This window comes from Nycticebus coucang, chromosome 2 (assembly GCF_027406575.1).
Source record: "Nycticebus coucang isolate mNycCou1 chromosome 2, mNycCou1.pri, whole genome shotgun sequence".
Lineage (NCBI taxonomy): Eukaryota > Metazoa > Chordata > Mammalia > Primates > Lorisidae > Nycticebus > Nycticebus coucang.
This window is the reverse complement of record NC_069781.1, coordinates 4,657,364-4,670,500: the sequence shown is the minus strand read 5'-3', so window position 1 is coordinate 4,670,500 and position 13,137 is coordinate 4,657,364. Positions and strand designations below refer to the sequence as shown.

The 13,137-nt window shown below is 46.6% G+C and overlaps 1 non-coding gene across 1 annotated transcript; it reads right to left on the bottom strand.

Annotated features, from left to right (window-relative positions):
* Positions 1–11,678: 11,678 nt before the first annotated feature.
* LOC128580308 (small nucleolar RNA SNORA18) lies at positions 11,679–11,809 on the bottom strand. The gene has a single exon (XR_008378607.1). It is a non-coding gene; the product is annotated as a small nucleolar RNA SNORA18 (small nucleolar RNA).
* Between the last annotated feature and the right edge of the window lie 1,328 nt (positions 11,810–13,137).

Below are 13,137 nucleotides of genomic sequence, written 5' to 3'. Positions count from 1 at the left end.
CGGCCTTGCCGCACCCATCTCTCGAACCGAAGGGCATGTTACCACGGTCTGCAGCCCCACAGAACGCAAGAAGCCCCGCCCCTCCCATTACTAGCGATGCTGTCGGCCAAAAAGAAAAAAAGAAACGAGGAGAGTGTTTAAAGTAAGGGGGCGGGGACCTGCGGAGGAATCCCGAAAGGAGGCCGCTGAAAGATCTTGTGACTCTGAAGGAGGCAAAAAGAAGGGCCGGCGCGGCGGGAGGAGCCACGCGAGGATCCGAGGGGAGGGGCGGGGCGGGGCGGCCACGTGACCGGGCGGGCGGGGGGCGCTGGGAGAGGCGTAAACAAGCCGGCGGGGCTGGGTGTGGTTGGGGTTCCTCGCAGGCCCTGGGACCCCCCCCCCCGCCTCCCCGGTGTCCCTGTGCGCTGTGCAGAGCTGGGGTCAGTTTCCCGGAGGTCGCCGGGGCCCGCGTGGGTGGTGGCGGCCCACCTCGCAGCCCCCTCCTGCGGAGAATGCTCGGGGACTGCGGAGAGCCGCACCTGCCTCTGCCCTTGAGTGGCTGACGCTTCACCCCTGGCCCTGACCGCGGGAAACCAACTCTGATGAGGAGGGCACCTTCACAATCAGAACATGTATTGCTTTGCTACCTCCTCGCTGTGACAAGGCTTCTAAGCTCTCTAAACCTCAATTTCTTCCTCTCTGAAATGGGCGTCATAAGAGGTGTGGGGTAAGGCATCAGGGAGATAAAGGAAGTTTTCAGCACAGAGCCCCAGGCCTGGTCAGTGCCCCTCCATGGCTTCAGTGGCTCCCGGTTATGACCCCACTAACTCGGGCTGAGGCAGAGGGTCCCTTCAGGCCAGATGTTTGAGACTTGGCAACGTGATGACATCCTGTCTCCAAAAAAAAAAAATAAATAGGTCGGGTGACTTCGCTCACACCTATAATCCTAGCACTCTGGGAGGCCGAGAAGGGTGGATTGCCTGAGCTCGGGAGTTGGAGACCATCCTGAACAAGAGGGAGGCCCCATCTCTAAAAGTAGCTGGGTATTGTGGCGGGCATCTGTAGTCCCAGCTCCTCGGGAGGCTGAGGCAGGAGGGTCCCTTCAGTCCAAGAGTTTGAGGTTGCTGTGAGCTATTGTGTCAGTGCACTGTAGCCTGGGCACAGAGCGAGACTCTTTAAAAGAAGAAAAAAGGGTAGCGGCCCTTATCAAGAGGCAGGAGGTAAGTGTGAGAAAGGGGCCAAAGAGTGGGATGAAGTCTGTGGTGTCTGAAAGGCTTTTGAAAGAGTGGGCATCAGTCTGGACTTGAAAGAAAAGGTAGCTTTTGTGAAATAGAAATGGGAGAGGCAGCTGGGAAGAGAAGACAGTTCCAGGCAGTGGGAACCAAGGAACGAGAGACCAGTGGCAAGGAAATGCTGGGTGAGTTACGGGGTGACAAGCTTTGCCATGGGAACCAATTGGGTCACAATGCAAGGCAGCCTGTGATTAAGGGACAGGGGTGTGAGTGGCCAGGACAGTGGGTTCTGTCAATTCCAAGTTGGCCCAGGATGGTCCGAGGTAGGGCTCCTGCTAGCCAGTATGACTCCTTTAAGAGAACTAGGAAAAAGTACCCCTTTGGGGCCCATAGCACCTGTGAGCTACCTACCTACCCTCAACCCTCATGGGGTCTTTGAGCACTGAACAACCTTTATAACCACAGGTCTTGAACCATGCAGGCTCCTGAGGGAGGGAGGAATTGAGCGGGGGATGTCACTGGTTTAACATGGTCACGGAGGCAGTTGGGGGAAGCCAAGAGTTCTAGATGCAAGCAGGCCAGAGTTTGAATATAGGTTTCTGCCTGGTCTCCTCACCTGCAACATCGGGGTAATAATAATGCCTACCTAATGCGGACGGGGTGGATTCAGGGAGACATTAAGATATAATGGCATAGAGCCTCCTTCAATTAATGTTACCCATAAAGTCACCATAGGTAGGGAAAATGGGAAATGGTAGCTAAATATACTTTATTTACAGAATACAGAGGGTGCCAAACAATGTACACACATCTTAAGAAAGGAAAAAACTATTAAAATTGTCATACTCAATATATACTGGTAACAAAAAACAACTACAAGTCACATGCAAATGGTAATTGCAGAAATCAAACAAACTTGGCACCCTCTGTATTCACTACAAAAGTTTACAAAATGTTCTCTATTGGCCACCTCTTTGTAAAATTTTGTAAAGAATATTTTGTAAATGTACATTTAGCTACAATTTGCCATTTTAGCTACAATTTACTTTAAGTATGTCAACTTTATGGGCAACTTTGGGACACCCTGAGTTAGCAATTTTCAACTCAGCATCTATCACTCCTAGGAGTTGGTCCACTAAATGCTAAATTCTGTATTTAGCGTCTTGGGGTTCAGGGATAGAAAAGTTGAAGGAGAAGGAGAAAGGTCTGGGTTCTCAGTTCCACCAGTTAACAAACCATTTCACAGGACAGACTGTGCCTTTGCATTTGCACCAGGACGGGGACTCAAGTGTGTTCAGAGACTTCTGACACCAGCAGTGACTGGGAGAGTTGAGGAACAGGATGCGAGATGGACCAGCACTGGTCCAGAGCTCCGACCCAGGAACACCCCCGCCCCCTTCCTTGGTTCCATGACCCCATCCTGCCAGAACAGGCTCCTCCAGGGAAGGGAAGTGATAGGCAGAGCTCCTCAGCTGCTGCTCTCTGGGGGGCCATAAGCACATTGTTACTGTTTATACACTGTCTGGAAAAAGAATGGTAATTGTTTTCTCAGTATGGACCACCAGGGGCTTGTGAGAAGAAGCTGAAAACAATAGGCAGACAGCCCTACCACCATCTCTGGCCACTTACCAACCTGGACCACCTAGAAATTTTCTGTTTCTTTAAGGTAGATTTTTTTTTCCTTGCTAAATGTTAATCAGATGACAATCATCAATGCATTACTCTAGAGCAGAGGTTCTCAACCTGTGGGGCGCGACCCCTTTGTAACAATGAAAATACATTGCGGCATTAGGAAGGTTGAGAACCACTGCTCTAGAGCCTCCTTGTGACAGGGGCTTCCTGTCCAGTCTGAGCATGAAAGGGCTGAGCCCACGGGTGGTACTGATTGGATGCATGTGGTAGACATCTATTGATTTGTTTGTGCAGCTCCCCCTCTTCTGAGGGGGCAAACTGCCCTTCCCAAATTCCCCAAGTGCTGGTGTGCCTGACAATTACAGGACCATCCCTAGGCCGTAGAAGGTGGACCAGCGCTAGCCAATCTGAAATTCCCATCATCTACCCAAAATGATAGGCCCATGGTTGGACCTTGAGCTGGGCCAATCAGAGTGCTTCTCTGAGTCTTTATATATGGACATGGAAAAAGACACACTCTCTCCTCACTAAACTGGGATGAGGAAGCTGTGGCCACTCCCCACCCCCTCTGCGGTAGTCAAAAGATGAAAAAGACCCAGAAAGACAGAGATGAAAAGAAAGATGCCAGCTGCTCTCTTCTGCATTTCCAGAGTCCCTGAGACCCACCTCAGCTCCATCTTCCAAGTTCCATGAAGTGATAACTATTTTGGCTAATACTAGTTTCAGTTGAGTTTTTGTTCCTTGCAAACAAAAGGCCTTCTGAATGCAATGGGATTTGAAGGCCTTTAGAAGGACACTACTTGTCAAAAATATTCCTGACTCAGTGCCTGAAGTTCAGCCATTTGAATGGTCCTCTGGCTTCAGCTTTCAGCTGTCGGTGTGGCAACCTTCTGGCCAGGCGCCCTGTCATCAGTAGACACACATCTCGTGCAGGACCGAGGCCAAGTTCCTGGCAGCACCTCCCAAGGCCACGTGTCTGCAGCCCTGGCATTTCTAGGAAGAAATGCCACTGTCTGGCTCCGTGTCACACCTCCTTGCCTTGGCTCAGGCTGGCTCCTCTCCCTCCTAGTAGGTAGCCTCCCAGTCTGTGCTGCTCACTCTGCATTGCCCTTCTCTGTCGGGGCTCCCGTCTACCTGCCGCACCTTCTGAAGCAAGAGAAGCCGAGTCAGGGCAGGGAAGAAGGACCTTCTCACCTGCCCTGGCCATGACCCACACCTCCCGCTGCACCTGCACTGCCTGTCTCACCCTGTGTTGGAAAGACTCTCTGTTGTCACATCTAGACGGGTAACAGCTCCCTATCTCACAACTCTTCTCTTTCTGAAGCTGCTCACACCTGTCTTTTTAATTATCCCTTTGATATGGGATAATTATGCCCACTTCTAAGTGAATCTGCCCCTACCCACTGTGGGCCAACCCAGACGCGCACGCGCGCGCACACACATACACACACACACACACACGTTTGATTAGACCTGGGTCAGGGGTAAAACCCCGCATCAGACTAAGCCATCCATATTCTCCTTCTTGAGAATTTTTTTTTTGGCCGGGGCTGGGTTTGAACCCGCCACCTCCGGCATATGGGACCGGCACCCTACCCGCTGAGCCACAGGTGCCGCCCCTTCTTGAGAATTTTCACTGAGAGACTCCAAGACTGAATGAGATCCCAGGCTTACCTAGCATAACTGCAGGGTCACCGTTCCAACTGCTGTTCCCCCACTGTGCCCTCAGATGTGTGATTGGACAGGATTGCCTTGGTCCCTGGAGGGTCGTGTGGGGTTGGATCCAGCCATGGCCCCCGCAGTACCCTGAACAAAAGAGATTAAGCAGGAAGAGTAACTAGGAGCCTTCCTGGGGGAAACCAGCATACCCAGACCAGAAAGGAGCAGAGGTGGCTTTAGAGACACAGGGCCCTGAGAGGAAGGAGAGCTAGAGGACAGGCATTGCTAGTGAGGCCTGGCTGTACTTCCTGCCTTGGTCTATCGATGCCCCTTTTCTTTTCAATAGATTTCACTTTGATCTGCGCTAATGTAAGTTGACTTCTGTTCCTGAGACCAACTGAGGCCTCGGGTGGCCAAGAATGTTTTCCTTTTTTCTTCACCCAGATCGTATCTGTTCTTTCTCCAAGAATCAACTCCAGTGTGGTCTTCAGGAAGCCTTCTCGGGACCTTCAGTGTGGTGGAAGGGCCTATCCCCCCCACACTAGGTGTGCTCTCCTCTTCCTCCAGTGGAGCTGGCGCTCTGCTGAGGACATGTCTATGGGCCTTTGTCCCCCCAACTCTCAAATGTGCTGCTGCCCCAGGAGCTGGGAGGGGCACCTCCCTGAAAAATCTCTAGTTCAAGGTCAAAAGTCAGGGGCAGGGTGGCGCCTGTGGCTCAAAGGAGTAGGATGCCAGCCTCCCAGCCCTGCCCCCCCGCCAAAAAAAAAACTGCAAAAAAAAAGTCGGGGACATTGGGACCAAATGTAAGAGGGACAGACCTTTCAAGACTTGATAAGAAGAAGCAGAGAGGGGCGGCGCCTGTGGCTCAGTGAGTAGGGTGCCGGCCCCATATGCGGAGGGTGGCGGGTTCAAACCCAGCCCCGGCCAAACTGCAACAAAAAAATAGCCGGGCGTTGTGGCGGGCGCCTGTAGTCCCAGCTGCTCGGGAGGCTGAGGCAAGAGAATCGCGTAAGCCCAAGAGTTAGAGGTTGCTGTGAGCCGTGTGAGGCCACGGCACTCTACCGAGGGTGGTGCAGTGAGACTCTGTCTCTACAAAAAAAAAAAAAAAACAGAAGAAGCAGAGAGTTTTGGGGGGACCCTCTTAAAAGTAGAGGGAGGAAGACTGAGATCAAGGTGTCGGCAGGGAATCTGGCCCGTGCTTCTCCCCAGCTCCTGGAGTTTGCTGGCCACCTCTGGGGGTCCTGGGTCGAGGTGCACCACTCTAATCTGCCTGCATGTTTGCTCCAGTTCTCCCTGTGTGCGTGTCTCTGTGTCCAAAATATCTTCTTTTTATAATGACCCCAGTAATACTGAATTAAGGGCCCACCCTATTCCAGAATGACATCATCTTAACTAATTACATCTGCAATGAGCCGGTACGTAGTCACATAATCTAAGGAACTGTGGATTAGGACTTCAACATAGGGATTTCGAGGGGATAAATTTAGCCTGTAATGGGTGCCAAGGGCTGAGTTATTTACACCATCATTCATGGTTTGTGAAAAGACCCTCTCTGTTGTTTGTTGTTGTTGTTTTAAGAGACAGTCCTTCTTTCTCTCTCTCTTTCTTTCTTTCTTTGACAGAGTCTCACTATGTCACCCTGGTAGAGTGCCCTAGTGTCACAGCTCACAGCACCCTCAAATTCTTGGACTTAAGCGATTCTCTTGCCTCAGCCTCCCTAGTAGCTGAGACTATAGGTCCCTGCCACAGTGCCTGGCTATTTTTTGGTTGCAGTTGTCACTGTTATTTTTAGCAGGCCCAAGCTGGGCTCAAACTCGCCAGCTTTGGTGTATGTGGCCAGCGCCCTACTCACGGAGCTACAGGCACTGAGCCAAGAGACAATCTTTCTATGTCACCCAGCCTGCGTAGAGTGCTGTGGCATGATCAGAGCTCACTGCAGCCTTGAACTCCTGGGCTCAAGCAATCCTCCTGCCTCAGCCTCCTGAGTAGCACACGCACACCCAGCTAATTTTTTTAAAGTTTTTGTAGAGATACAGTCTTGCTGTGTTGCCCAGACTGTTTTTAGACTCCTGGTCTCAGGTGATCCTCCCACCTCAGCATCTCAAAATGTTGGGATTGCAGGCCCGAGCCACCATGCAACAGCTCCTCTTTTAGGCACATTCATTCATTCCTTTTCATCTTCACATCCCACATCTGGTTCCTTCCTCTCATAAGCAACCATTCTAATGTGTGCCATGTGTATCCTTTTGTCTGAGCATGTGTATTTTTAATCTGTGTCAATGGGATTACTTGGATGTTCTAGATGACAATCTGTTTCTTCCCTTTCACTCCTCACTCAGCATTACGTTTTGAAGCTTCATCCAGGTTGGCTGGGATATATCCAGCCAGTAACTTCTAACGGCTGACGCTTCTTCAGTGATGAGGATCTACCCTAATCTACCTTCACTGCCCCAGGGATCACACCCACGGTGCCACCAGAAACAGGACTGTGCTAAATATTGCTGTGTGTGTCCTTACAAATCCAGCTGAGACTTTCTTTTTTTTTTTTGTAGAGACAGAGTCTCACTTTATGACCCTCGGTGGAGTGCCGTGGCCTCACACAGCTCACAGCAACCTCCAACTCCTGGGCTTAAGCGATTCTCTTGCCTCAGCCTCCCGAGTAGCTGGGACTACAGGCGCCCGCCACAACGCCCAGCTATTTTTTGGTTGCAGTTCGGCCGGGGCCGGGTTTGAACCCACCACCCTCGGTATATGGGGCCGGTGCCTTACCGACTGAGCCACAGGCGCCGCCCCCAGCTGAGACTTTCTTTAGGATAAACAAGTAGGAGTAGGCAGGTCGCAGGGTGCATGGAATTCTTAAGATACACCAAACTGTTCTCCAAGACACCTGCCCCAGTCTACACCAACAAGCCCGCGAAGTGCCCCAGCCCTGCGACCCTTCACATTGACTCGCTCTTTAATTTTTCCAGTGTAACAGGGCTAAAATGACATGTTCTTGTTTGATTTCGCCTGTCTGACTGAATGGGACAGAGCCTTTTCATGCTCTTGTTAGTCATTTGGGTTCCTTTCTCTATAAATTGCTGGTTCTTTTGTCCATTTTTCTTTTCTTTTTTTTTTTTTTTTTTTTTTGTAGAGACAGAGTCTCACTGTACCGCCCTTGGGTAGAGTGCCGTGGCATCACACGGCTCACAGCAACCTCTAACTCTTGGGCCTACACGATTCTCTTGCCTCAGCCTCCCAAGCAGCTGGGACTACAGGTGCCCACCACAACGCCCGGCTGTTTTTTTGTTGCAGTTTGGCTGGGGCTGGGTTTGAACCCACCACCCTCGGCATATGGGGCCGGCATCCTACTCACTGAGCCACAGACGCCGCCCTTTTGTCCATTTTTCCAGTAAAGTTAATTTCTTTTCCTTGTTGATTTGTGGGAGTGCCTTGCGAATGCTATAAATCCATCCTTTATTGGCTATAGTATATCAAGTATCATCTCTCAGTCTGTTACCTGCCTATCAACTATCTATATTATACCACACTAGAAAAGACTTGTTCATTTTGATGTTATCAAATTCATCTTTTGCTTTTTGAATTATACTTTGGGTTTTTGAGGTAGTGTTTAAAAATGCCTTTTCTAACCCTTAATCATAAAAAAAAAATTCTCAAGCATTCTTTATATTTGTATTCCTTTGGGAGGCTGGGGCAGGAGAATTGTTTGAAGCCAGGAGTTTAGCAAGAGTAAGACCCCCATCTCTACTAAAAACAGAAAAAATTAGCCAAGCATGGAGACCTGCACTTGTAGTCCCAGCTACTCAGGAGGCAGGAGGATAGCTTGAACCCAGGAGTTTGAAGTGGCAGGGGACTATGATGACACCACTGCATTCTAGCCCAGGCACACAGCAAGATCCTATCTCCAAAATATGTGTATGTATTTGCATTCTGTATGTTTTACATCTGTACATTCATACCTTTGATCTTTATACTTAACATTTAACTTTTTAGGTCTCTGGGAAGGCCTTGAACAATGTGTTGCTCAGATCCACTGCTAACTGATGGAGGCCCCAGCTGCTTCCCCTCTGGATCTGCAGCCCTGTTTGAATTGAGGTCACGCATCCAATCAGCCACTCCCAGCCAGGACTGATCACAACAGGGGTGTGAATGAGGGTAGTTCCCGTGAAGTGGGGGGACATTGGCCTGAGAACTGTTGATCAACCTGGTGGAGCCTCTCTTGGAACCACAAAGCAGCTTGAGACTCCTTCTATTAAATCCTTCTTCCAGCCGCTTCTCCTGACTGGCATCAGATCTGCTCCAAGGTCTGAAGGCTTTCTCTGCCCTCTGCAGCAAATCCTCTCTGAAGGACATTTATTATAGTTTTAAAATGTCTTCTCCAAAGATCTAGTGCATTAGTGATTTATGGTTAGTTTTTTTATAGTTTTTTTTTTTTTTTTTTTGTAGCGACAGAGTCTCACTTTATGGCCCTCGGTAGAGTGCCGTGGCCTCACACAGCTCACAGCAACCTCCAACTCCTGGGCTTAAGTGATTCTCTTGCCTCAGCCTCCCGAGTAGCTGGGACTACAGGCGCCCGCCACAACGCCCAGCTATTTTTTTGTTGCAGTTTGGCTGGGGCCGGGTTTGAACCCGCCACCCTCCGTATATGGGGCCTGCGCCCTACTGACTGAGCCACAGGCGCCGCCCGGTACCTTATAGTTTTTAATATTATGTTGTGTATTGTAAATTTTTAAATTTTCTACGTGTTTTTATTGAAGTAGAAAAATTCTATTGATTTTTATAGGTTTTTAAAAATTCGGTAGATTTTTATAGGTATATCTTATTCCTAGTTGAATTCTCTAATTCTAATACTTTCTCATTTTGTTTTATTTATTTCGTTATTTTTATTTTTTGTAGAAATGGGGTCTTACTATTGTACAGGCTGGTCTCAAACTCCTGGTCTCAAAGGATCCTCACCTTGGCCTCCCAAAGTGCTAGGAGTACAGGTGTATGCTACTGTTCCCAGCCCTAGTTTGTCATTTTATTTTTGATTTTGTTGGTTTTCCTAGGTATGTGATTATATAGCAGGAAATAAAAGAGTTTTGCCTCTTCCTTTTTTTTTGCAGTTTTTGGGTGGGGCTGGGTTTGAACCCACCACCTCCCGTGTATGGGGCCGGCACCCTACTCCTTTGAGCCACAGGCACCACAGTTATCTCTTCCTTTTAAACTCTAACTTTTTTCATCTCCTTTTTCTTTCTCACAGTTCTGACCAGAATGTTGAGTACTGTGTCAACTGGTACTGAAGTTAGACATCAATACATTGCTTAAGGAAATGCATATCTACAGTAGGTATACTGTTTGCTCTAAGACTTTAGTTTTGGCTGGGCATGGTGGCTTATGCCTGTAATCCTAGCACTCTGAGAGGCCAAGGGAGGTGGATCCCTTGAGCTTAGGAGTTCAAGACCAGCCTGAGCAACAGCGAGACCTCATCTCTAAAAAATAGCCAGGCATTGTGGTGGGTGCCTATAGTCCCAGCTACTCGGGAGACTGAGGCAAGAGAATCATTTGAGCCCAAGAGTTTGAGGTTGCTGTGAGCTGTGACATCATAGCACTCTACCAATGGCAACAAAGTAAGACTGTGTCTAAAAAAAAAAAAAAGAAAGAAAGGCTTTGGTCTATGACCTTCACCGAATTGCATATCAATTTTTTTATAATAGGTATACTGTTTGCTCCAAGACTTTGGTCTATGACCTTCACTAAATTAAAGAGCAGATGTTGACCTTATCATATGCTTTTTCTGCATTCATTAAATAATAAAAAATATTTTTATTTTAGTCTATCAATGTGGTGATTTATACAGAAAAGTTTTCCGATGTTAAACTATCCTTGCATTCCTGGGACAAACACTACTAATTGATGATGATGTATTTTTTTAATACATACTTTTTGTATCTAGTTAACATTTTATTTTTTTATAGTATTTTTATTTTTTATTAAATTATAGCTGTGTACATTTCTATGATCATGGGGCATCATACACTAGTTTCATAGACCGGTTGACACATTTTCATCACACTGGTTAACATAGCCTTCCCAGCAATTTCTTAGTTATTGTGCTAAGACATTTACATTCCACATTTACTAAGTTTCACATATACCCTTGTAAGATGCACCTTAATTTTAGGAGGATTTTTGCTTGTATAAGTTTGTGGTTCTAATTAGAATGTATAGACCACTTATATTTAATGTATTAGTGTAGCTGGCTTAAGTCTGCTTACTCAATATTTGCACTTTATTTGGCCTATCTGTTCTTTGTTCTCTTTCTCTTCTTTTTCTACCTGTTTTTGGATGGATTTAGCATTTTTTAGAATTCCTTTTTGCCTCCATTATTGGCTTCTTTGCTAAACCTCTTTGTTTCATGTTTTTAGTGGTTGCCCTGTGGTTTATTACATGCACCTTATCTCGTGACCATCTATATTCCATGACAAGTACACCACTTTAGATATAACTTAGGAACCTTAGAATAGTGTACTTTTCTTTTCTGCCTCCTGTTTTTGGTGCTATTTTTGCCATAGATTTTAATCTTACATAGATTAAACCCCACAAATATGGTTACTGTTTTTGCTTTAAATAATTTTTTAGGTCAATAAATTTTTATTGAAGAATTTCACCTGTGACTCTGTCGACTGTCATCAAGGTAATCTTAGTTCCTCAAAAGCTGGAGTCAAGGGCGGGGCCTGTGGCTCAAGGAGTAGGATGTCGGCCCCATATACCGGAGGTGGTGGGTTCAAACCCAGCCCCAGCCAAAAACTGCAAAAAAAAAAAAAAAAAAGCTGGAGTCAATAGCAATCTTCAAGTTAGTCCTTCTGAATAGAACAGATGCTCCATCCACAAGTTGTCCTGTTAGACTTTTTATCTCCACTCAGATATGGATATACTGATGAAAATGTCACAAATTTCCCCACCACAGTTGGAATCTAATTTCTTTGAGCAATTTAATTGACTTTAGGGTCATTTTTCGAGTAGCTGGATCTGCCTGGTTCTCAATTTGGCACCCTCTCTAAAAATGAATGAGTTAAAATTGTATTAGTCCTAAAGCTATCACATTCAAGAACAGTACAGATAAAAAAGTGAGAATAGTACCGATCACTGAGTTATCCCAACCCCTAAAATAACAAATCAGTAGGTCTTTCTAGCATCTGTCCTGGAGTTCCTCCCCGTAGATCTGACAGATAATCCTGTGATGAAAGTAAACCACGGAGTCGCTGTATGAGGCATTTCCAATGGTGTGCAGCTACAGAGCATGCCCCATTAGGACAGACCTCAACCAGTAAGTTTTTAAAGAAATGAAAAGTTGAGAGACAAATTTTTATATGTGCCTACCTATTTACCATTGCTGGCATTCTTCATTTCTTTGCATAAATCCAAGTTTCCATCTGGTATTATTTCTTTCTGCTGCTTTTAACATTTCTTATGACGTTACGTGAATTCAACAAATTCTCTCAGCTTTTATGTATCTGAAAAAGTGCACTTCATCTTTATTTTTATTTTATATTTATTTATTTATTAGACAAGAGTCTCACTTTGTCACCCTCAGTAGAGTACTGTGGCCTTATAGCTCATGGCAACCTCAAACTCTTGGGCTTAAGCGATTCTCTTGCCTCAGCCTCCCAAGTACCTGGAACTACAGGCACCTGCCACAATGCCTACCTATTTTTTGTTGTTGTTGTTGTTTTTGTCGTTTGTTTGTTTAGCAAGACCAGGCTGGGTTGGAACCTACCAGCCCCGGAGCATGTGTCTGGCACCCTAACCACTGAGCTACAGGCACCCCACCCATCTTTATTTTTAAAAGATATTTTTGCTGGGCATAGAATTCTAGGGTGGTAGTTTCTTTCTTTCACTTTTTAAAGATGCCATTCCATTTTCTCCTAGTCTGCATAATTTCTAAGAAGAAATGTATGGTATTCTTATCTATGGTCCTCTGTCTTTTCTCCTGAAGATCACTGAGGTTTTCACTGTAAGTATTTGTTGACCGGTTGGCTGATTTAACATCATCTTGCGGTGCTGGCTATATACACCAGGGCTGGTGGGGTCAAACCTGACCCAGGCCTGCTAAACAACAATGATAACTTCAACAAGTAAAAAAATAGCCAGGCATTGTGGCGGATGCCTATAGTCCCAGCTACTTGGGAGGCTGAGGCAAGAGAATTCCTTAAGCCCAAGAGTTTGAGGTTGCTGTGAGCTGTGACACCATGGCACTCTACTGAGGATGACATAGTGAGACTATGTCATAATAAATAAATACTTGAGTGTATTAGTAAGAGTTCTCCAGAGAAACAGAATCAGTAGTGTATGTGTGTAAGGAGTTGGCTTACATGATTTTGGAGCCTCACAAGCCTAAAATTTGCAGTGCATGTTGCCAGGGAAGAACTGATGCTGCAGTTCAGATTCAAAGGCTAACTGTAGCCAGAATTCTCTCTTACTTGTGAGAAATCAGTCTTTTGTTCTATTCAGGCCTTGAAATGGATGGATAAGGCCCACATACATAAATGCAGAACAATCTACTTTATGCGAAGTCCATCATTTAAACAGTAATTTTGTCCATGAAACCCTCACAGAAACAATGAGAATAACATTTGACCACATATCTGGCCAC